This window comes from Bos taurus, chromosome 20, assembly GCF_002263795.3.
Source record: "Bos taurus isolate L1 Dominette 01449 registration number 42190680 breed Hereford chromosome 20, ARS-UCD2.0, whole genome shotgun sequence".
Classification (NCBI taxonomy): domain Eukaryota; kingdom Metazoa; phylum Chordata; class Mammalia; order Artiodactyla; family Bovidae; genus Bos; species Bos taurus.
Genome location: NC_037347.1, coordinates 48,898,776 through 48,925,829, shown reverse-complemented (window position 1 = coordinate 48,925,829; position 27,054 = coordinate 48,898,776). Strand labels below are relative to the sequence as shown.

General features: G+C 34.9%; 1 protein-coding gene and 1 pseudogene across 3 annotated transcripts in view; both read right to left on the bottom strand.

Annotated features, from left to right (window-relative positions):
* Positions 1-27,054, bottom strand: part of CDH10 (cadherin 10) — a 186,571-nt gene that overhangs the window by 72,599 nt on the left and 86,918 nt on the right. The gene's annotated exons all lie outside the window — the stretch shown is intronic.
* LOC112443046 (uncharacterized) lies at positions 9,085-9,191 on the bottom strand (annotated as a pseudogene).

The following is a 27,054-nucleotide window of genomic DNA, read 5'->3' as shown; positions in this document are numbered from 1 at the left end:
TTCCATTCTATATTCTCTTCCAAGAACTTACTTCTCCCCTGTCAAGAGGAAATGCCCAAAGCCCTCCTCTTGAATCCCTAACAAGAGGTCGAATCAAGTTCCTCGCCTTTTGAATCTTGTAATAGACAAAATGTAGTCAGGGTGATGATGCATGACTTTTAAGGCTGAGTCAGAAAAAGTGAAGAGACTTCTGCTTTGTGAGCTATAACACTTGAGCCAGTGAGTCACTGTGTATGCAGTTCTGTTGTCCTGAAGCTACCAGACACTGAGGAACCCCAACTGGGCATGGAGACGACATGGAAAAACACGAAGTCTGGGAGCCAGACAGCCCCAGACCACCCCAGGTACCCTACTCTTCACCTATCATTTGCCTGAAACTTCACAAGACTCTCAAAGCCAGACACACCCAGTCAAGTCCTTCCTAACATCCTGAACTACAGAAGAAAGTGAAAGTGAAGTTGTTTAGTCGAGTCCAATTCTTAGCGACCCCGTGGACTGCAGCCTACCAGGCTCTTCCATCCATGGGATTTTCCAGGCGAGTACTGGAGTGGGGTGCCATTGCCTTCTCCAAACCCAGAACTAGACATAGGTAATTGGCCACAAACCCAACAATTGAATTGATATGCAAAATCATAAAACTGCTGTTGCCATGGTAATTCAATTTTCTAGTATTAGGCAGCAATGGCTAGCCAGAAAGGTAATCTATTTTATGAGTGAAAGATGTTAATTAATATGAATTATATATTAATATATAACGTATTAATATATAATAAGTCTGCATACCTGGAAACTGGTGCTTATTTATGAGCTTTTTCTTTACATATTCTCTAACTTTTTCAAGTTGCTTTTTCTCGCTCTTTTTTTTTTCTATGATTGATAGTAACAGCTTTCTTCAAATGTCTTGATGGATAATTTAACTAAATATATAATGTCATGTTCCAAATAATTTTTCTCTCAGAAAATTTTAGAAATTGTGACATTTTCCTTTAACACTCAATACTGTTAATGAAAAGTTTACTCAAGACCTGATTTTCATTTAGTTATAGGAAAAAAAATGATCTGATTATATGGTATTTACAGTGAAGATCTTGTCCATATAGTTTTAAAATCTCATGATAATAATTCTAGAAATTAAGGTCCTTCACTTTAATGTTTTATGGGGTCTTTTCAGTCTGATCATTGATATTTTTTCCTCAGCTTTGTGAAAAAATACTACATTGCCTAATATTTCATTATCTCTACATTTTCTGACCTCTCCTTCTCTCTCTCTGTCCTTTTCTCTCTTCTTTTTCTAGGTTTTCTGTTAGAACCTTATTGACATTCTGGACTAATCCTTGAGAGTTTTATTCAAATAATAAATTTTAAATTTGCTTTGACTATTTACAATTTGAAATACATTTTTTGTTCCAAATAAGTCATTTTATAAAAATGTCTTACATTTTCCCACTTTCTTAGAAGACAATTTCATTATTCTAAAGTTCTTTACTTTTCTCTGACTTATTTCTTGTTCCCCCAGAGAGTGATGCTCTATGTATTAAATGAGGTTCTTCTCTTTTCTTTGTGTTGTGGGATTTTCTAAAGTTTTGGTGACATTTTGTTATTCTTTTCCCTCTGTGTAAAAGATTCATTAGAGGCTTAAATGACTTTTCTTCTTCCTTACAAGCTTGACCATGAGGACTACACGCTGTCCAAATGGGACTGTCAGACAGCCAAGCTGTTTGCAAGCTGTGCATGGTGGCAGCTGCTAGGTTGGCTTGCCACACTTCCATAAATTTGGCCACTAAGGACACGATGAGCCCAATTCGACTTAGACAGTTTATTATTGTAAGTAGAGCAGACAGCTTAAGCTTCATGCTTGTACAGTTCCCCTGGCTTACCAGGTCCCAAGGGCCGATGGCGCATCACAGACCCACTGTGCATATACTGGGTCTGTGTCACAGAAAGTCCCCAAGATTTCTAGCATTACTTTTATTTCCTTGGGATGTCATCAGGAATGAAAGGCAGAGGTTTTTATCTACTCTCCTGGAATATCACTGGGGAGTGAGCTATTTTCTATTCTGTTCTAGAATGTACTATTCTGTTTGTACAAATTAACTTAAGCAAATTGGCTGTTAATATGGGGAAGTTAAGAAACATGAGGGATTTATGAAAAAAAAAAAAAAAAGGTCTTCCAACAAGGATGAAATCTATCTGGAATAAGAAATTTAAAACTGTGCAAATGGGAAGCATGTAGGTGAGGAGCTCCCATCTCCACTACTGTACATAAATATTAGGCATTAGTAATGCCCAATTTGAAAGCCATAATCACTTCTAGGAAGATATCTTATTAGATGCCTTGCTTCTGTTTAGTAGAGGTGGGAGGTGGAAGGGTAGGAAGGAGAAGACATCAAGGCAGTGGATTATTGAGAAAGAAGTAAACTAATTAATCAATGAGTCCAAATTAAAGTTGAAAGAATAATACTTTCAAATAATACTTCCATCTCAGCTTTCTCTCTAGTGCTCTCATTAATGTGTGGACATTAATGGTGTCCATTCTGGACGTTCTGTTCTGGTGATAAGGTGGGCCTATCATGGTGATGCACTACACTTTTAGTAATTTTTTTCATCTATAGTCTCATCAGTTTGTTCCTTGTGTTTCTTACATACACATATCATTTCATTTTCTTCTTCTTTATGTGGGAAAGGAAATAACCAAGAGTGATGAGGCTATCATGTTGAAGGAAACTTACCCTAAGAAAATAGTGCATTATACTCAGTCAAATGAAAACTGTAGGCTCTAATTGCTCCACAAATAATTGTGGTTTACTTTATATTATTGAGTAAAGTATAACTGTGAAGGTTGTGTTAATTTTTTATTTTTTGCCGTAGAATCTCCAAATTTGAAGGATATTTAAAATACAAAACATAGTTGTTTTATATGATTAGTTCAAGAGGTCTTTATCATAAGGTTTAATTGAAACTATTATGTTCCATCTTTACTGAAAAATCTCTTAAAGTTCTCTTTAACACTAATGGTTAACAAAATTTTTGATTAATTATCTATTAAATAGTAATTACTTGAAAGATTTCTAAAAATTTAATGAATAAAAATTATAAGGAATAGATTTAAAATATTAATACAATTTAATAGAATATTTAATACATCTTTATAGAGAGCAGCTCATTGGTCTATAACAGAGATCAACATATGAAAGTACATGTGACAATCTGTTATTAATTGAATATTATTTTTATTACTACACATTCATAATTATTGCACATTCACTTGTTTTCCAGAGTTGATCACAAACATATTTTTATATATGCTCTCACATATCTGAAATGATTTAAAACCAAGTTGATAAATTTTTAATCTCAATATTTTTCATGTTTTTATTTTTAAAATCATAACTATAAGCTATATTTGAAGGTATTCTTCTTTTCAAGTTTGCCTAAATCATTTCCTTTGCCTGAATCCTGTGAAAATGTTAATGTGTAGTTGTGGTGGTGATGTGGTGACAGAGTGGATGGCCTTTGGGTGTTAGTGCTCTATAGTACAGCTTTGAACACAGATGAGAATGGAGTTATTAAAATCTATTCCTCATGGAAAAAGGAGCCTAGAGGGCTAAAGTCCCATGGGGTTGTAAAGAGTCAGCCATGACTGAGCATGCACACAGCAGGAGCATTCCTTTTTTATTTTGCATTTAATATTTTATTTTCTATATTTCAATTTAGATATGCTTTCTATTTACCACTAATATCTTAAAAAAAAATTTAAGTTGAAATTTTCTGCTTTTTTGGCATTACTTGTAGTTTGATTTTATTGCCACTTACAAAAGGCTATTTGTTCTCTTATATTTATATATTAAATTATCATTCTTATTTCCACTGTGCTGTTTTCAATTTATAGACATTCTGTTGTTAGTAAAATAGAACTGAATGCTGCTTGAATAAAGGGTTCAATATATATCTATGTAATTTTGTGTTTAATTTCATTTGTGATCTTTTTCACCTTAAAATAAAAGCAACACATCATTAAAATTCCATAGTTTAATTTCATTATTCAGCTAACTTATTTGCTTGCATCCTTTAGTCATTAGTCAAGGGAAAATGTAATGAGATAAATTTACAGAGCTTATTTCTAGTCAGTTAAAAAAAAAGACCTGAGGTTGTCTGTAAAAAAAAAAAAAAACTACTTCAGCTTCTGCAGAAACTAGATGACGTCCCAACTAAACCCTCCCTGATGAATTGGACAATTACTTAAAAACTATTACAGTCACTAAACAAAATATGATGAATGGAATGGATTGAAGATACATCTAATGATGATTAGCGATTTTCTCAGGCAGGAATTTAACTTGTTTTTAACTCCTATTAGAAATCATTACATAAATTTTATATTTTGCTAAAACTTAACCAACCCTAGAATTCAAGATTCTTTTTTTAAAAACAAGAGGGAAAGTATACCAATAAAATACTTTTGTGTCTATTGGACTTGTATGTGATGTTAAGCAAACTAAGCATGGAAAAGGAAAGTGAAAGTCACTCAATCCTGCCAGACACTTTGCAACCTCATGGACTATACAGTCCATGGAATTTTCCAGGCCAGAATACTAGAGTGGGCAGCCTTTCCCTTCTCCAGGGCATCTTCCCAAACCAGGAATTGAACCCAGGTCTCCCGCACTGCTGGCGGATTCTTTATCAGCTGAGGCACAAGGGAAGCCAAGCAAAATAAGCTAGTAAAAGGAAAAACAAGACAAATTATAAGTTTTAAACTGAAAGCAAAAAATGTACAGTGTAACCAAAGATTAAAAAGAAAAAAAAAAAAAAGGAAAGTCTATGACTCTTTGAGACCATATTGGTTACAGACCACCAAGTGCCTCTGTCCATGGAATTTCCAAGCAAGAATGCTGGAGTGGGCTGCCATTTCCTTCTCCAGGGGATCTTCCTGGCCCACGGATTGAACCTGGGTCTTCTACTTGGCAGAAGCACTGCTTAAGCACTGAGCTACCAGATTATTTAAATGTTAAAATCTGTAAGACTTTCAGTAAATAAGGTTGAGAATTACTTACATTCCTGGACAAATTTTTTTGTAAATGAAACTGTTTAATACAATGCTAATATATTTTATCTGGATCATAAAAAGCAAGAGACTTCCAGAAAAACATCTATTTCTGCTTTATTGACTATGCCAAAGCCTTTGACTCTGTGGATCACAATAAACTGTGGACAATTCTGAAAGAGATGGGAATACCAGACCATCTGACCTGCCTCTTGAGAAACCTATATGCAGGTCAGAAAGCAACAGTTAGAACTGGACAAGGAACAACAGACTGGTTCCAAATAGGAAAAGGAGTACGTCAAGGCTGTATATTGTCACCCTGCTTATTTAACTTATATGCAGAGTATATCATGAGAAACACTGGGCTGGAAGAAGCACAAGCTGGAATCAAGATTGCTGGGAGAAATATCAATAACCTCAGATATGCAGATGACATCACCCTTATGGCAGAAAGTGAAGAGGAACTCAAAAGCCTCTTGATGAAATTGAAAGTGGAGAGTGAAAAAGTAAAGCTCAACATTCAGAAAACGAAGATCATGGCATCTGGTCCCATCACTTCATGGGAAATAGATGGGGAAACAGTGGAAACAGTGTCAGACTTTATTTTTGTGGGCTCCAAAATCACTACAGATGGTAACTGCAGCCATGAAATTAAAAGATGCTTACTCCTTGGAAGGAAAATTATGACCAACCTAGATAGCATATTCAAAAGCAGAGACATTACTTTGCCAATAAAGGTCCGTCTAGTCAAGGCTATGGTTTTTCCTGTGGTCATGTATGGATGTGAGAGTTGGACTATAAAGAAAGCTGAGCGCCCAAGAATTGCTGCTTTTGAACTGTGGTGTTGGAGAAGACTCTTGAGAGTCCTTTGGACTGCAAGGAGATCCAACCAATCCATTCTGAAGGAGATCAGTCCTGGGTGTTCTTTGGAAGGAATGATGCTAAAGCTGAAACTCCAGTACTTTGGCCACCTCATGCGAAGCGTTGACTCACTGGAAAAGACTCTGATGCTGGGAGGGATTGGGGGCAGGAGGAGAAGGGGACGACAGAGGATGAGATGGCTGGATGGCATCACTGACTCGATGGATGTGAGTTTGATTGAACTCCAGGAGTTGGTGATGGACAGGGAGGCCTGGTGTGCTGAGATTCATGAGGTTGCAAAGAGTCGGACACGACTGAGTGACTGAATTGAACTGAACTGAATATATTTTATCATTGCAGGATATTGTTTATAGAAAAATAATGTACAATTTACATCACTAATTTTGTTTGAAACTTCACTGTTTTAAGCTATGGTTGGAATTCTGAATTTTTCAGAATGTTCACAGTTTCAAACATTCTTCCAAATTATTACTTATATTTAGCAAGTACTATTACAAAATAATTACAAGAATTTAAGTAAAGTAGTAAAATCTATTGGGATGAAAAATTTTAAAATCATAGTTAGTTGGAAGACTAATTTAGAAAAATATATTTTTAGTTTAGATGACCACACTTTATATGGACAACACTATTTAATCCTCCAAAGGAATAGTGTATGTTTTAAGAGATATTAAAATCCATGACCCTTCACAGGGTATGCTTCTGAGATTGAATAATGAAAACAAATCGGAGTCAAGAAATAAAGATGTCAGCATAAAATTTAGAATAGAAAAAGGAGCAGAGAAGAAAAGAAATCAAAGAAATATTATAAGAAGTGATATCCCAATTATTAACATTTATAGCAGTTTGGTTCAGTAAACTCATGTGCATGATGTTAGAATCCAGGTGTTCAATGATAGAGAAGACTTCATTTTTACCCCATGGGGATCTGTCAATATGAAAGATAACATATATTAGTTATCAAAGTATTTTGCATTTATGTGTTTTAAGATACAGTGTATTTTCTCATGAGCTTAGTTCTACCTCATTCAGCATCTTAGCACTTTTCTTTTATTTATTTATTTATTAGTGTTTTTTTTTTTTTTTTTTAATCTTATCCTTTAAAAGCAAACATTTTGCTTAAGGTGTGTAGTTGGGAGGGTTTACCTAGTATGAAACATTTGTTCTAACTCGTCTTTTTTAGCAAGATGATTCTCATAAAAACATACATTTGATTCTTAATTTTGTTTTACTAGTGCACACAAATAAACATGCTGTTAGGTATTAATGGAATTATTTTTCTCTTGTTTAGTAGAAATAAACAGGCAAAGAAAGAAAGCTGAGATCATTTGACTCTTCAGGCAATTCATCCTATAAACCTACTTAACCAAGGTGTATACCACATCCAATTTTAGTAATAGCTCTTGGAATTAATTATTTGATTGTGACATTTCTTAGCTATTAATCTGTGTACACAAATATATATCTGGGCACTTAAACTATCTTAATGAATTACCCTTAAAAAAATGTAGAGCTACAACATGTATAGATTGCCCTCAGATCAATATTCAATCAACAAACAACACTTCCTTCAAATATTTCAGTACTGAGTTGATTCACACATGAGTACTTTACATTAAGAAATGTGTTTATTGGAAAAGAAAACTCTAAAGGTTTCTGGTTGACTAAAAACATATCAGGGGCAGGAAAGAGAGTGTGTTCTTAAAATTTTGGGTACAATATTACAAAATATGGATGCATCTGAAAACAAAACAGTAAATTTAACAAACAAAAAACTGGTTGCAAAGTGAGGCTTTGAGAACAAGGTCTGAATTTCCTAAGAAAGAACTATTACAGTCTTGTTTTAAACTGCTGTTCAAAAACTGGAGAATCAAAATTTCCATTTGGAACTGTTTAAAAATGAAAAAAAAAAAAAAAACCCACAGTTCATTTTATAGGCCAGGTTTCACTTGCTATATTGCTTTTGGCCAGAGAACAAATTAAATTTACAGTCATACATTTATTTCATGCTTTTAAAGTATTTTAACATATGTTTAAACTCACGTTGTAAAGTATGACTTTTTACTATTCTGTTAATTTCATTTGGTTGCTGTTAAAGGGCTCACCAGTTTTCATTGCTTTATCTCCAAATTTATGACCGTCTAACTATTTCTGTCTTGCCTTTATGTAACATTTGTGTATGATTTTACTTTAGTAATCTATGATTCCTGCTTAACTAAAGACAAGATTTTCTTTACTTTCTGTTGATTAAATTAAAAACATGATGATGCTTCATTTGGAAATATTTCCAATTCTGTATCTGTGTGTGTTTCAATACTCTTCACATTTCTTTTGGTTTCCATGTTTCCAGCATATTAAACAGGTCAGTAGGAAAGTATGTTGGGAAGAATACCCAACAAGCAACACAGCATATGGTCAACATGTAATTACTACTTATGCTGTCACTTCCATTTTGGGGTATTTCCTTTCGATTCTTCTTGTCATTTTGTAATTAAAACTGCACTGAATTAAATATGCTTTCATTAGAAGTTGATGTGCTTTTTCATTAATGTGTGTCCTAAATTGCAATAACACTAAGCATTTGAAAGGAGCTTGACAGATTTTAAATAATTTGCATATCCATCTCCCAATTTTGATTTCCAAAATTACAACTCACATAAATAGATGTTATTATTTCTTTTAAAAATAGAGTAACTTAGACTCTGGGAGATTAGGTCATATTTTCAAGGAATCTTGGCTGCTAATGTGCCCTGAAGTAGACACTCCAGGGTTCTTTCCTCTATAAACGGTTGTCACTATTTTAAGAGTAAAGCAATTTCAGGTTGAAATTTATTGCTGACAGATTTATGTATTCAATAAGAAGTCTACCCACAAAAATAAAATACAATGAAAAAATAAAATACAATGTGTTTTCTCTCTGATGTTTTACATCTATTTACTGATTTGTTATTGCACTAGAGTGAATTAATCCATGTTTCTTGATAAGATGGGCTTCCCAGGTGGCTCAGATGGTAAAGAATAAGATAGTACCAGATTTGAATCCTAGCTGGAAAATTTATTAGTAACTAGATATAATAACTCACCTCTCAAAGCTTCAGTTTCCTCTTGGTAAAGTAGGAACAACAATCTTTTGTATTGCAATTGTTTATAAATTACAGTATGTAAGTTGGCTAGCAATAACTGGCATACATTATGTCCTCAATAAGTGGTATTAAACTCATAAGAACAGATATTATACATAATCTTAGCTAAAAGGTCAAGAAGCTATAATAAACAGAAATTACTACTATTTTTATTATTTAATGCTTAAACACATTACATATATTTCGTTTTTGTAACTACAGTGCTAATACTATGTTTATGGGCTTCCCAGGTGGTGCAAGAGGTAAAGAACCCACCTACCAATGCAGGAGACTCAAGAGACTTGGGTTCAATCCCTGGGTTGGGAAGATCCCCTGGAGGAAGGTATGGCAACCCACTCCAGTATTCTTGCCTGGAGAACCCCATGGATAGAGGAGCCTGGCAGGCTACAGTCCACAGGTTTGCAAAGAGTCAGATATGGCTGAAGGGACTCAACACACACACACACACAGCACACATTGTATTTATACATATAGTCAAAATATGAATAGAACAGAAAATTCATGTCATTTTAAAGTAAAAAATAAAATCTCAGGAGGATTAAGATAAATTTCTGAAGTTGATATAAATCTGCATTTGATTTGATGGATCATAGACCTAAGTGTAAACGTGAAACATTTAGGATATAGTATTGGAGAAATTGTAAAGAAGCTTGGTTATGTTAGTTAATAACATTAAGGTACAATATCTAAAGCATGATCCATGAAAGAATACATTAATAAGCTGGACTTCATTAAAATCGAACATTTCTGCTCTGCAAAAGACAATGTCAAGGGAATGAGATGTCAGAATGCAGACTGGAAGAAAAAATTTGCAAAGACACATCTGATAAAATATAATAAGATATCTTAAAATCAACAGTAAAGAAACAAACAACAAACAAGCACATGAAAAGATCCTCTACTTCATATGTTATCAGGGAATGCAAATTAAAATAACTTTGAGATACCACTACACATCTATTTGAATGCCCCAAATCTGGAACACTAACAACAAACTTGCTGGTAAAGATGTAGAGCGATAACAACTCCTCCTCTTTGCTGGTGGGATTGCAAAATAGTGCAGCCACTTGAAAGACAGTTGAAGGTTTCTGACACTACTGCACATACTTTTGCCATGTGATCCAGTAATCATGCTCCTTGGTACTTACCCAAAGGAGCTGCAAAATTATGTGCACACAATACCTGCATGTGGATGTTCATGGAACCTTCATCTGTAATTGTAAAAACTTGGAAGCAACCAAGATATCCTTGCTGGGTTGTTGTTCAATCACTAAAATATGTCTGACTCTGCGAGCCCACGGACTGAAGTACGCCAGGCTTCAATGTCCTTCATCATGTCCCAGAGTTTGCTCAAACTCATGTCCACTGAGTCAGTAATCATTACCTAATCATCTCATCCTCTGCCACCCCCTTCTCTTGCCCTCAGTCTTTCCCAGCATTAGGATCTTTTCCAATGAGTCAGCTGTTTACATTAGGTGGCCATGTATGATGGGAAGTTAAAGCAAATTAATACCACAGCATAAAATGACATTAAGATCAATTAATCCCTGACAAATCTTGAAGAAGCTTAAGCTTGAAGCAACAAATCATAACATTTTAAAGGCACGAAACAATGACAACAATAATTAATTAAAAACAGAGATTCAGAACTTTAGGGAAGGCCAGGCTCATGTTTCTATATCCATGCACAGAATCTTGCATACGAATTAAAAAAACAAAACCAAAAAAAAATGCAAACATAGAGCACATCTGACTCTTAATGTTGACCAACTGAATAGAAATCTTTCTGAGAAGGGCTGGTTGTCATTTTTGTTTACATTTTTGTAGATGCATACAATGAAATAGTGTGCAACTGTTAAACAGTTAAATTCAATACTATATGTATTATATATTAAACTTATAATATTATAAATTGTTAAAATACATTGTGTATTAAAAAGAAAAACATATAAAAAGAAAAAATAAATGTAATTAGTTTAGCAAAATATCATTCATATGTTTTTAATTCATATTTTTAATACAGTGCCTGACTTCAGGCTCTACTCCAAAGCCACAGTCATCAAGACAGTATGGTACTGGCACAAAGACAGAAATATAGATCAATGGAACAAAATAGAAAGCCCAGAGATAAATCCACGCACATATGGACACCTTATCTTTGACAAAGGAGGCAAGAATATACAATGGAGAAAAGACAATCTCTTTAACAAGTGGTGCTGGGAAAACTGGTCAAACAGTTGTAAAAGAATGAAACTAGAACACTTTCTAACACCATACACAAAAATAAACTCAAAATGGATTAAAGATCTAAATGTAAGACCAGAAACTATAAAACTTCTAGAGGAGAACATAGGCAAAACACTCTCCGACATAAATCACAGCAAGATCTTCTATGACCCACCTCCCAGAATATTGGAAATAAAAACAAAAATAAATGGGACCTAATTAAAATTAAAAGCTTCTGCACAACAAAGGAAACTATAAGCAAGGTGAAAAGACAGCCTTCAGAATGGGAGAAAATAATAAAAAATGAAGCAACTGACCAACAACTAATCTCAAAAATATACAAGCAACTCCTGCAGCTCAATTCCAGAAAAATAAATGACCCAATCAAAAAATGGGCCAAAGAACTAAATAGACATTTCTGCAAAGAAGACATACCGATGGCTAACAAACACATGAAAAGATGCTCAACATCACTCATTATCAGAGAAATGCAAGTCAAAACCACTATGAGGTACCATTTCACGCCAGTCAGAATGGCTGCGATCCAAAAGTCTACCAGCAATAAATGCTGGAGAGGATGTAGAGAAAAGGGAACCCTCTTACACTGTTGGTGGAAATGCAAACTAGTACAGCCACTATGGAGAACAGTGTGGAGATTCCTTAAAAAACTGGAAATAGAATTGCCTTATGACCCAGCAATCCCACTGCTGAGCACACACACTGAGGAAACCAGAATTGAAAGAGACACGTGTACCCCAATGTTTACTGCAGCACTGTTTATAATAGCCAGGACATGGAAGCAACCTAGATGCCCATCAGCAGATGAATGGATAAGAAAGCTGTGATACATATACACAATGGAGTATTACTCAGCCATTAAAAAGAATACATTTGAATCAGTTCTAATGAGGTGGATGAAACTGAAGCCTATTATACAGAGTAAAGTAAGCCAGAAAGAAAAACACCAATGCAGTATACTAACGCATATATATGGAATTTAGAAAGATGGTAATGATAACCTTGTATACAATATAGCAAAAGAGACACAGATGTATAGAACAGTCTTTTGGACTTTATGGGAGAGGAAGAGGGTGGGATGATTTGGGAGAATGGCATTGAAACATGTATAATATCATATACGAAACGAATCGCCAGTCCAAGTTCCATGCATGATACTGGACGCTTGGGGCTGGTGAACTGAGACGACCCAGAGGGATGGTACGGGGAGGGAGGAGGGAGGAGGGTTCAGGATGGGGAACACATGTACACCCATGGCGGATTCATGTTGATGTATAGCAAAACCAATACAATATTGTAAAGTAATTAACCTCCAATTAAAATAAATAAATTTATATAAAAAAATAAAAATACTATATATTTTAAAATACATATTAATTTTTATTAGGAAACATGGAATATGCAAATTACTCCTCAATAATTTGGAAATAATTTTACTGGAAAGATCTATAGAGAAAGGCAAAATAAGTGGAGCTATTATCTTTTCTTCTTATACTTATGAATGTAGGTTTTCTTATTTTATTAGCATGTTAATATAGAATTACAAAATGCAAGTGTGTCTCAAATTTAACCTCACCTACTTATTTTGCTTTTAGTTGAGATGCAACCAGAAACTCGATGGATTAAATGATTTTCCCATAATCATAATAATTATAGAAGAGCATGGGTACAACATGTCTCATAATACACTCTCCAGAAAAATAGCTATAAAACTCTTATCCTTAACTGTGTGTTTTTACTTTATTCTTTCATCATAAGCAGCTTCAAAATCTTATTTTCTACTTATTCTACAAAATTCCTGTGGTTAATATCATATAAGATATAAAAATGCATAATAATTTAACCATAAGATCAAAACAGGAAATTTTCCATTCTCATCATCTCCATTTAATATCATACTGAAGATCTTAACCATCACAAATCATAAATAAAAATAGTCACAGGTGCACTAACTGCAAAAGAAATAAACTTGTTAAAACATTTTAAACACAGAAATATAGAAAGTTGGAACTACAGTATAAAAATATTATTTTTCTCTTAGCTATTTGCGTGTTAAGTTGTTAACTTATCAACAAGTGAATTCTCTTACACATATCAAAGTTGGTGCACTTGACTTCAAACTTACCTTAAAGGTACAATAAGCTAGATAACATAAATAATATACAAATAGATCAATGGAACAGAGTCAATCATTCATAAACAGGCTAATAAATAGGGTCAATTGAGTTTTAACTAAGGCATATGATATTTCAAACAGAAAAGTATTTTCATAAATTATGCTAGAACAACTGGTTCATTACATAGATCTCCATATGGAAAAGAAAAATAATAAAAAAACTATATTTCATGTGTTATGATATACACAAAAATGTATAAATGATTGAGATGGAAAATATAAAACTATACATTAACCAGAAGAAAATATGGGGGAAGAATAACCTTATGACCTTAAGGTAATCAGTATTTTGTTAGACTCAGAAAGCACTAACCATAAAGAGAAAACCAAAAAGATAAAATGGATTTCATTAAAATTAAAAACTTCTTAACATAAAGAAAATGAATGAGACAACCAGAACCTGGCAGAAAATTATTTGCAATAACTATATATCTGACAAAAAAACTTACATGCAAATATAAACAACTCAAGGCTCAATTATAAAATCTCAACAACCTAATAAAATAGTGGGTAAAAGTAGAAAAGAACTGCACAAAGGGATTATATATATGTTATATAATCATTAACCATTTTGTGCAGCCCCAGTAAAGATGGTCAACATTCTTAGTCCTAAGGGAAATGAGATAAATGGAAATAAAGGCCCATACTGCAATTTCACTGCACACTCCACAGAATGGCTCAATTGGCAATGACATTGCCAACACGAATGTCATCCAGAACATTGAACAATAGAACCTCTCTTAGTGCTAAGGGTTTAAAATAGTATATACAATCAGTTCAGAAACTTGGAATTTTTTTCACTAAGTTAACCATATACCTAATTCATGGCCGGAAACTTCACTTCTATGCATTTGCCAAACACATAAACAGACACACACATACACAAGCACACACACACGCACACACACACACGCACACACACACTCAGACATGTATACACAAAATGACCCAAACACTGATCAGAAGGTGACTGTATAAACAAGATGTGGCATACTAGTACAAGGAATACCACTCAGCAATAACAAAGAACAGACCACTGATTAGCGTGCAGAAACTCAAAAAATATTATGCTGAGAAAAATCACATCCAAAAGAATATTTGCTTTATAAATTCACTTACATAAAAGTCTAAATGAGGAAATATCAATGTTCTGTTGAAAGAAGTTAGAACAGTGGTTGCCTGTTGTGGGTAGGAGGTTGTCTAAGAAGTAACACAGGAATTTTCCAGGATGATGTATATTTTACATCCTCATGTGATTGCAGCTGCTGCTTCTGCTGCTAAGTCACGTCAGTCATGTCTGACTCTGTGTGACCTCATAGACAGCAGCCCACCAGGCTCCTCCATCCCTGGGATTCTCCAGGCAAGAACACTGGAGTGGGTTGCCATTTCCTTCTCCAATGCATGAAAGTGAAAAGTGAAAGAGAAGTCGCTCAGTCGTGTCCAACTCTTTGAGACCCCATGGACTGTAGCCCACCAGGCTCCTCCGTCCATGGGATTTTCCAGGCAAGAGTACCGGTAGGTGCATTTGTCAAAATTCATCAAATCATATTTAAGGTCAGCGTGTTTTGCTACAGGTAAGTATATTATACTTTAAAATTAAAAAATGCTTTTCTTAAGATTTATTGATGAAGTTTAAATATGCCAACAAATATTATCTCCCCATTCCTATAACAATGTAACTATGCATATTTGTTTCTTCCTTTGCTTTTTATCTGTTATGTTAATATACAATTATAGAATGTAATGGTATCTGAAATTTGTTCTAAGCCAAATACTGCATTTTTAGTGATAATAAAACAGGGAATTAAGTTATTTTCCCATAATCATATAGGGAATTAGTTGTAGAAGATGGATTTCAACATAGTTCTTGTGATCCACTCTCCCTAAAAATACCTACAAGGTTGTTTGTCTTAACTGTGTATTTTTTAATTTTGTGTTTAGCGTGGTGGTGGTTTAGTTGCTAAATCTTGTCTGACTCTTGTGATCTCATGGACTGTAGCCTGCCAGGTTCCTCTGTCCATGGGATTCTTCAGGCCAGAATACTTGAGTGGGTTGCCATTTCCTTCTCCAGGAGATCTTCCTGACCCAGGGATTAATCCCAGGTGTTCTGAACTGCAGCAGACTCTTTACCAACTGAGCTACAAGGGAAGTCCCTTGTGTTTAGCATAAGCAATTTCAAAATCCTTTTTTAAAAGTAGGTGTATTATAAAAATAATATGGAATATAAATCAAAGGTAAATATTAATATTTGAGCATACAGAATATATTCTTAATTGACAATAAAAATAATTCAAAATAAAACAATATTAATCATTCCAATTAAAAATTGGCAAATAAATTGAATAGACATTTCTCCAAAGAATATATACAAAGAGCCAATAAGTTCATGAGATAATGTTTAACATCACTATATCCTTGTGCTGTGTTGTGTTGTGCTCAGTCATGTTTGACTCCATGCAACCCAATGGACTGTAGACTGCCAGGGCCCTCTGTCCATGAAGTTTTCCAGGCAAGAATACTGGAGTGGGTAGCCATTTCCTACTTCAGGGAATCTTCCTGACCCAGGGATCAAGTCACGTCTCTTGTGTCTCCTGCACTGGCAGGTGGATTCTTTACCAGTGTACCACCTGGGAACTCAGTGGTAAAGAATCTGCCTGCAGTGTAGGAGATGTGGGTTCGATCTCTGGGTCAGGAAGATTCCCTGGAGAAGGAAATGGTAACCCACTCGGGTATTCTTACCTGGGAAATCCTATGAACAGAAGAGCCTACTTACTGGGCTAAGGTCCATGGGATTGCAGAGTCAGACAGGACTTACCAACTAAGCAACAACAAACATCTGGGAGTCCTTAGGGGAATTCAAATCAAAGCATCTGAGATCTCATTAGGATGCTTATTATCAACAAAACAAGAAAGAAAACAACAACTGTTGGCACAATGTGGAGAAACTTGAACCACTTTACATTGTTGCTGGGAATATAAATGATGCAGTCCCTGTGGAAACAATATGTTGCTTCCTCAAAAAATTAAATACAGATTTATCATATGATCTACAAAGTCCACATCTGGGTATATATACAGGAGTACTGACAGCTGAGTGTCAAATATTTATTTCTATAAAATAATTATTCACAATAGTCAAAAGTGGTAACAACCCAAATGTTCACTGACAGATGAATGGATAAATAAAATATGGTATGTACATACAACAGGATATTATTCAACTTACAAAGGAATGGATTACCAAAACATGTTACAATATGATGAACCTTAAAACATTATGTTAAGTGAAATAAGCCAAACACCAAAGGACAAATATTGTGTGACTCATATGAGTTGCCTGGAATAGGCAAATTCAGGGGGAGAAAAGAGAATAGTGGTTACTAGGTGTTCAGGTAGGGGGTAAAGGAAAATTATTGTTTCATAGATACAAAGCTTCAGTCCGGGTTGATGGAAGTTCTTTGGATGGATACTGATGATGGTTGTTCAAAACTATGAATGTTTCTAGGGCCACTGTTTTGTATACTTAAAAATAATTAAGATGGTAAATTTTATGTTATGTATGTTTTACCACAATAATAAAATAAATTATTTTAGAAACTTTTTATTAGTATACTAATTTTAATATAGCTGATGTGTAATGCTGCTTATACTTATGTGAAAAGAAATGTAATAAACATATGCTTCTAAAGTTTTATTGAGGTATTTTGAAAATAACTTTTATTGTCAGAAACACAGCTTTGCCTCAGAACCATTAAGAGAAATTTCTAAAATAATTTGTGCACATTTATATTATTTCAAATGACTCCATCCTTTTCCTAATTTCAATTACTTATTGTTACAAAATTTTAGTAGACTTACTAAATATATTTCAAATGCCTACCTTTTTTTTTCCCCAAATTGTTATTCTTTATTGTGGGGATATTGTCATCTGTGTGTGTTTATGTGGGCAGATGTCTGCTTTATTTGATATATTTTTGCCTAAAAAAGATCCAAATTTCGTTGCACTGTGAATCCATTATTTGGAGGGAGGTGGGAGGAGGGTTCAGGATGGGGAACACATGTATACCTGTGGCGGATTCATTTTGCCTATGTTTTTAACAGTGATAGAGGTCTTTGTATTCAATTCATTTTCACTGAAAACAATAAGGCTAAAAATATTTACATGGGGTTTGTGTAGAGTCATCAGCCCCAGTTCTGCCTGGAAGAAGGGAATGTTGCTCCAACTGTATGAAATCACCTTCAAGAATTGTCTCAACTTCAGAGAGCCATCTCACCCAAAGTTACATTTGTGAGGGAAGCTCACACCGCTAATCTGATGGAGACAGAGGTGTAAGGGCCGAGCCATTTCAATCTTACATCTGATGGGATATTTAAACTCCAGAGATCCCAAGAGGTGGATTGAGGCGATAGGGCCTGCATCACTTACTAATTCTCTTCATTCTCCTCATTCTCCTCATTCTCACATCTCTCTTCCACAAGTGTTTATGCCTAAGAAACTCCTCACACATGTTTTGAAAGGTTATCTCATGCAACATGTAAAATATATACTATTGTTGATTGTTACCTGATTACTGCTAAAATTGACACAGAAAAATGTTCTCTGCACTTTTATCTAATCATATCCAAAATTTAAAGACTATCTCTAGAGAATATCTAGAAAATGTCTGCTTGTGATATGTTTTTCATCTAATTTGCTTTGGAACCATTTAAGTTTTTCCAACAAGGAAAAATACTACTCTTTTGAAAGGTTTGAAATAATATTGACTTTGCCAAAGGAAGTTATGATCTGGGCCAGACTCATGGTAGTGTGAGATGAAGAATTTATTCATAGCTGCTGATTTTGAAATCCTATTAGCTTATTACCTATTTTAATAAAGATTTGTTCCTGATCTAACCTTTTTCAAAATGTGTTCTGAGAAAAAGAAAAGAAGCAGTGTCCATTAGCTCATTTCATCTCTTAGAGGTTGCAAATTACTGGAAAAGGAATTTTGCAACAGAAAAGACCCAGCTTAAGAGTGTGGGAGGAGAATCACTTTTCAATCTTCTTTCACTTTATTGTGGCATTCATCATAATTAGCATTTCAGTGGTCAGTTGTGGGTTGCATATATAGGGAAAATATATTAATAATTTATATGCTTCACCACATTTTACAGTGAGATTCATGATGAACCTTGATGTAGAGATGAAGGGAAAGATTTTAAGAAGTTGGACAAAAAGATGTGAGAAATAACAGAAACAGCTTTAATTAAACTAAAAAAAAATTGATTAATGCTAAAAGCCACAGAGGTCAGCATTAAGAAAGTACTTCAGAGAAAGGAAAGAGTGAACAATGATATGAAAGGAGAATAAATTAAGTCAGAGGCCAGGCAAGCATATTATTCAGCTTTGAGTCAAAGTCAGTATAAGAACAATGAAAAACTTAAGAGGAAATTCCATGAGATCCATAGGAACTGAAGTTAAGACACTGGTTAGAGAACAGAAATAGGAAAGCAAGCAAGCAAGAAATGACTAATGAAAAAAAAAAAAAAAAAAGAAATGACTAATGTTTACTGAGTATTTACAGCATGCCAGAAAACAATATATTCCATAAATTAATATATTCAATACTAGCAATATGTTCATGAAAAGAATGTTGCTGCTGAGTGGTAATCTTTAGCAACTCTGGAGGAAGGAGGCCTGATTGTTACAGTCTGCCAATTTCCATGCTGTAAATACCACACCATGCTCACTTTAAAATACCACCAAGACATTAACAGGCATGGGATCTAGTAAGCATGAATTAGCTCCAGCATACTACCACTTCTATGTCTATTTAAAGGTGAAAAACATAAATACAAGTTATAAATCCAGGCAGACAAGGGTGGACTTTATGTAAAGCTTTTCTGATTCAAAACTACATGATATTTTTACTTAACCAGTCTTTGCTGCTAAGTCACTTCAGTCGTGTCCGACTCTGTGCGACCCCATAGACGGCAGCCCACCAGGCTCCCCTGTCCCTGGGATTCTCCAGGCAAGAACACTGGAGTGGGTTGCCATTTCCTTCTCCAATGCATGAAAGTGAAAGTGAAAGTGAAGTCGCTCAGTCGTGTCCGACTCTTAGTGACCCCCTGGACTGCAGCCTACCAGGCTCCTCTGTCCATGGGATTTTCCAGGCAAGAGTACTGGAGTGGGGTGCCATCGCCTTTTCCAGTCTTTAGGAAAAGCAAAATAAAAAACAAAAAATTGTCTAGAATGCGGTGGAGAAATCATATTCCTAGTACTCTGGCTGGGCTAGAAGTTAAAATTAATTAAAGGCTTAAAATCACCTCAGAAACCCAATAAATGGAGTTAGAAGAATAAAGTCCACCATCCTCTGGACATCCAGAATGAAGCCTTTGAAACTTGCCTTACAACTTCTAGTTTAAAAAGAACAATATGTAGAGAGGATTTCCCTCTTTCTCTTCTTCAAAACACATAAAGAAATTTAGGAGATCAAGAAGGAAAAATGCCAGCCTCACGTTTTAAAGAAACCAAAGAATGCCCTAAAGTTACCCATATGTGGTGAATTTTTAACTGACAGGAGAAAAAGACGCTAAGAAAGAATACTTGGAGCTGAGGATCTAAGAAAATTTTGGCAGAATTCAAGTTGACAAAATATTTGATATTACATGACCAAAAAAAAAATCAAGACCCTCTTATTTAGCAAAAAGAGAATGGCTATATGGACTGATGACAGCAGTAAAGAGGATCAGTTTTGACACACAAATGGCCATAAAATGAATCAAACAAGAAAGTCATAATTTGTGGGAAACTACACTAGCATGAGACTGATGAAAGAAATTATATTTTGAAAAGTCTGAGAGCCACTAATTTTAGCTGGCTGCAATGAAGTAAAATTAAACAAATGAAAGCCTTGTCTCTTATTCACACCACACTCACATTTTGTTCACATCATACTCACATGTACACAGAATTACTGACTCGCACTCTTGTCTCTGCTTCACACATTGCCTGTAAATAACTAGACTAGGACAAACATTATAATTGATTAGTAGAAATAGACCAGCTTTAAATCTGCATAATTGTACTAGAATAAGAAAAAAAGAGCAAAAAATAGGATCAATAGACAAATACAAAAAGTGGTTATTAGGATATTATGATGTAACAAGCATGTTTTGTTTTATGAAAACATATACACAATGGAGTATTACTCAGCCATTAAGAAGAATACATTTGAATCAGTTCTAATGAGGTGGATGAAACTGGAGCCTATTATACAGAGTGAAGTAAGCCAGACAGAAAAATACCAATACAGCATACTAACGCATATATATGGAATTTAGAAAGATGGTAACAATAACCCTGTGTACGAGACAGCAAAAGAGACACTGATGTATAGAACAGTCTTTTGGACTCTGTGGGAGAGGGAGAGGGTGGCATGATTTGGGAGAATGGCATTGAAACATGTATAATATCATATATGAAACGAGTCACCAGTCCAGGTTCGATGCATGATACTGGATGCTTGGGGCTGGTGCACTGGGACGACCCAGAGGGATGGTTCGGGGAGGGAGGAAGAAGGAGGGTTCAGGATGGGGAACACATGTATACCTGTGGTGGATTCATGTTGATATATGGCAAAACCAATACAATATTGTAAAGTTCAAAAATAAATAAAATTTAAAAAAAAGAAAACAATTCAAAGTATAAAGCAATTTATGTGAAATTCCAAAATACCATACAGATAATGATTTACATAATAAATTATTTTAAACCACATAAGAATGATGAGCACAACATTCAGGATAGCAGGAATTAATTATTTTTGAAAAAGTAACAGAAAATGAGTTTCATGAAACAAGAGTCCAAATATTGACATAAAAGTTGATATTAGATAATGTAACAACAGAGAAAGGGATTAAACTATAAACAGAATTCATGCAAAAAGAATGAAGAGAGCAAAATGGGACAACAATAAAGGAAACAATAAAATAGACAGTAGAACTTGCTATAAAAATAGTAGATAAAAGAGAAGACTATATCTGGAAAGAAAGCAAACTGAGTTAGAAAAAGTAAAAAAGATTCAGCATGAATAGGCTGAAAAACAAAAATCATATGATCATGTCAATATATGCACAAAATCCTTTGACAAAATACAACACCCATTCATGTCAAAAACTTTAAGTACATAAAGAGCAGAGGGGAACTTCAACCTAATATAGACTATCTACAAAAGCCTACAGTTTACATCATACTTAAAGGTGGAAAACTTGAAGCTTTCCTACTAGGATCAGGTACAGTGAGATGACGACTCCTCTCACCATGCCTTTCGACATGATACTAGAAGTTGTAGCTAGTGCAATAAGACAAGAGAAAGCAATACGAGGTATACATATTCAGGAAAAAAAATAGCATTATTCATAGATGACAAAACCAACTATATAGAAAATCTGAAATAATTAACATAATGTTGAAACTTATAAGTGATTATAGCAAGGTTGCTATACTAAGTTAACATACAAACGTCAATAATTTTCCTATACACCAGCAATGTGTAAGTAAAATCTGAAAGTAAGGACACAGATACTATTGCATTGTTGTTGCTGCTGAGTTGTTAAGTCGTGTCTGACTTTTTGGGACTCCAGAGACTGTAGCCTGCCAGGTTCCTCTGTCCAAGAGATTTTTCAGGCAAAAATACTGGAGTGGATTGCCATTTCCTTCTTCAGGGGATCTTCTTGATGCAGGGATCAAGCTCACATCTCCTGCATTGGCAGGCAGATTCTTTACCTCTGACTGAGACCCCAGGGAAGCCCCAGTATCATTACCAAAATTAAAAACCTGTATATAAATCTCAAAAGGACGTACAAAATCCACAGAATAAAAACTAAAAATATTCTGAATACTAAAATCAAATAAGAACTAAATAAATGAAGAGAAATTGTATGTTCCTGGATAGAGTCAATAAAATCAAGATATCAGTTCTTCCAAACTTGATCTAGAGATTCAATGCAATCTCAATTAAAATCTCAGTAAGTTATTTTGTGGATAATGACAAATTGATTCCAATGTTTATACAGAAGGGCAAAAGCCTTGGGGCCAAAACAAAACTTAAGGGAAAGAATGAGATTGAAGGACAGACACTATCCAACTTTAAGACTTATTATAAAACTACAGTAATCAAGATAGGGAAGTATTTGTGCAAGAAGAGACAAATAGATCAGTGGAGCAGAATAAAGAGCCCACAAATAGACTTACATATATATTTAACTGGTCAGTGATATGGAGCAAAAGCAATACAATAGTCTTTACAATAAACTGGTGTTAGAATAACTGGACATCTACATGCAAATATTAATCTCTACACAGACATATATTCAACACAAAACCAAACTCAAAGTGGACCACAGACCTAATAGCAAAACCATACATCTCCTAGAAAATAACATGGGAGAAAACCTCAATGACCTTGGATATGGTGATGTATTTTGGATATAATACCAAAGGCACATCCATGAAATAAATAAATGACAAGCTGGACTCCATCAAATTAAAAATGTCTGTTCTGTGAAAGAGAATGGCAATTGAATGAGAAGCCTGGCCACAGACCAGAAAATGATGTTTTTGATAAAGGACCAGAACACATGAAGAACACTTAAACATCAACAGTAAAAGCAAAGAACTCAAGCATAAAATAGGTCAAAAATCTTAAGAGACACCTCACTGAAGAAGATACATGGATAGGAAATAAATATATGAAATGATTTCCCATATCATATGTTATCTGGAAAATGCAAATCTAAATGACAATGAGATACCACTATCTATTAGACTGGCCAAAATCTAGAACACTGACAATACCCAATTTTGGTGAGGATGTGGAACAACAGGAAGCCTCATATTTTGCTAGTGGGAAAGCAAAATAGTACAGCCAATTTGGAAGATACTTTGTTGATTTCTTACAAAATTAAGCAAACTTTAACCATTTGATCCAACTCAGTATTTCAAGGAAGGAGTTGAAAACTTATGTTCACAGAACGTATACACACGGATGTTCACAAAACACCTAGAGGCAGTTCTCCCTACAAATGTCAAATCTCAGAAGCAACCAATATACCCCTCAGTAGGTGAATGGATAAAACTGTGACACATCCAGACAAAGAAATATCATTCAGCACACACACACAAAAAGAGCTATGAAACCTTGAAAACACAAGGAAGACTCTTAAATTTATATTACTAAATGAAGTAAGTATCCAATCTGAAAAGGTTACATACTGTGTGATTCCAACTATATAACATTCTGGAAAAGACAAAACTGGAGAGAGTAAAAGGTTACTGGTTGTCATATTTAGGGGATGAGGAGGGATGAATAAAGAGAGTAGAGTCCCTATGATTTCATCACAATGAGATGTGTCATCATATGTTGCCCAAACTCGTAGCATGTACAGCATGGAAAGTCAACTATGAAGTAAACTATGGACTTGGAGTGATTATGATGTGTCACTGTAGGTTCATCAGTCATAAAAATGCACCACTCTGGTGGGGGATCTTGATAGCTGGGAGGGCATGCACATGTCAAGGCAAGGGATATATGTAAAATATGTGCACCTTCCTCTCCATCTTTTTGTGAACATATAACTGCTCTTAGAAAAGGCTTAAAAAAGCAAATTTAAATAAAAAGAAAATAATTTATGGCAATAATTTTATAGTGAAGATGCCATTTTAATCCAATAATCATAGAGATCACCAAGAATGGCACAATTTGAAACCTTGCACCCCCTGATAAGAGGCAATGAGAAGAACAGAATCACTTGTGTGATTTCCCGCTAAAGATGCATAACCCAAATCTAATCATGAGAAACCATCAGACACACACAAATTGATGAACATTTCAGAATTCAGAAGATAAGTAAGTGGCTTGTAATCTTCAAAAGTGTCATGATCATGAAATCAAAGAATCATTGAGTATTATGTCAGAAAGCAGAAATAAACAAAAGAGGCATGACAACTAAAAACCATGTATGATTAACTGCCTCGATTTTCCATAAAGAATGATACTGGAAAAAGTGGCAAAATTTGAATGGGGTCTGAAGTAATGTCTATAATGCACCAGTGTTAATTTCCTGATTTGATGGTTTGTTGTGGTTATATAGGAAATAAACACTAAATTACTTGAGTTTGGAATAACATGATTTAGAGAGAAATGAAAAGACTGAAAGAAGCTGCTTCCAAGAAGAGATCAGAACAACGAAGGAAACAACTTAGAAAACAAAAGAAATAAATGATTTAACTCCATAAAAGTAACTGAATAATTTATTTACAGATACACACTCAAATGGTAAAACACAGTTTATACTAGGGAATATATATTTGCAATTCCTAATAAAACTCATAGGAAGAAATCTTCATTTTCAGAAATGGTAGAGAAGTTATTTGGAAAAAATTATCTTAAAAACAATTTGAAATGCTGGGGAGAATATAAACAGCAGTTCTTTTAAAGTAATAAAGACAAGGTGAGATGACAGAACCATGTATAATGGGAAATAAACACCTTAGGTCACATATGTCTGTAAGTAGAATAGCAAATCCTAAAGCTGCTTTTACTATGTGAATATGTTTATAAGAGAAAACTTGTTTTTCAGGTTTCTTGCACTTCTTGTGTAACAGGTACACAATTCAAGGCCAAAGATGTAGACTCAACATTCAAACATTTAACAGTTAAAACCAGTTGCTCATGCTATGGAATTAGAAAGAAAATTACCTTACTGTAAGCAAACCTGGAGGAATAGAGGGGAAAAGGGTTAAGTAATTTAAGGTAAAGAAAAAAAAAAAAAAAACTGACCATGACAAGATGACCCTCAACAATATTTTGAGCCAGATTAAATGTTTTTAAGTAAACCAGAGAACCCTAAAGATAAAACTTGAAAGAAGTCAGATAGAAACATGTGAATTATCTTCAAAGAAGAAGGAGGTCAGCTGATTTCTCAGAACCAGCAATCCATTCATAATCCAGGGAGCAGAGAAATGTTACCTGATATGGCTATCACTTTCAAATTCTGTAGCCACAAAAGTTAACTTTTTAACACAAAGCCAAAAATACCCTCAGATAAAATAAAGTTGAAGATACCATCACTAGCACATACACTAATGAATATAATTATTTCATAGCAAAAGCAAATGATCTCTCACTGAAAGTCTAATATGTAAGGAGAAATAGTGAAGAAAATGTAAAATGTGTGAATAAATCCAAACAAATAAGGAACATAAAAGTCAATGACAGTATAAGTCAGGTGGACAGGGGATGAACAGTGATAAAATAGTCTGTGGTACTTTTACAATTCAGCCTCCAGGTAACATTATATGTTAAAGGAACTCTTAAAGATATTTCTCTAGAAAAATACTTAGGAAGGAATATGAGAATCTGGCCAAGGCATAAAAAAAAGTTCATACATATGAAGAAAAGAATGTATGCACTATTCAAGCTACTCTTTCTTTAGAAAATAAAGTTATTTAATTATCAATGTTTCTAAGTTATAGCATGCTGCTGCAGCTGCTAAGTCACTTCAGTCGTGTACAACTCTGTGCGACCCCATAGACGGCAGCCCACCAGGCTCCCCCATCCCTGGGATTCTCCAGGCAAGAACACTGGAGTGGGTTGCCATTTCCTTCTCCAATGCATTAAAGTGAAAAGTGAAAGTGAAGTCACTCAGTCCTATCCAACTCTTAGTGACCCCATGGACTGCAACCTACCAGGCTCCTCTGTCCATGGGATTTTCCAGGCAAGAGTACTGGAGTGGGGTGCCATGGCCTTCTCCAAATTATAGCATAATTTCTTTTAAATTATAGCATACTAGATGACACCACCCTTATGGCAGAAAGTGAAGAGGAACTAAAAAGGCTCTTGATAAAAGTGAAAGAGGAGAGTGAACAAGTTAGCTAAAAGCTCAACATTCAGAAAACAAATATCATGGCATCTGGGCCCATCACTTCATGGCAAGTAGATGGGGAAACAGTGGAAACAGTGTCAGACTTTATTTTGGGGGGCTCCAAAATAACTGCAGATGGTAACTGCAGCCATGAAATTAAAAGACACTTACTCCTTGGAAGGAAAGTTATGACCAAACTAGATAGCATATTCAAAAGCAGAGACATTACTTTGCCAACAAAGGTTCGTCTAGTCAAGGCTATGGTTTTTCCAGTGGTCATGTATGGATGCAGGAGTTGGACTGTGAAGAAAGTTGAGCGCTGAAGCATTGATGCTTTTGAACTGTGGTGTTGGAGAAGACTCTTGAGAGTCCCTTGGACTGCAAGGAGATCCAACCAGTCCATTCTAAAGGAGATCAGCCCTGGGATTTCTTGGAAGGAATGATGCTAAAGCTGAAACTCCAGTACTTTGGCCACCTCATGCGAAGAGTTGACTTATTGGAAAAGACTTTGATGCTGTGAGGGATTGGGGGCAGGAGGAGAAGGGGACGACAGAGGATGAGATGGCTGGATGGCATCACTGACTCGATGGACGTGAGTTTGAGTGAACTTCAGGAGTTGGTGATGGACAGGGAGGCCTGGCATGCTGCAATTCATGGGGTCG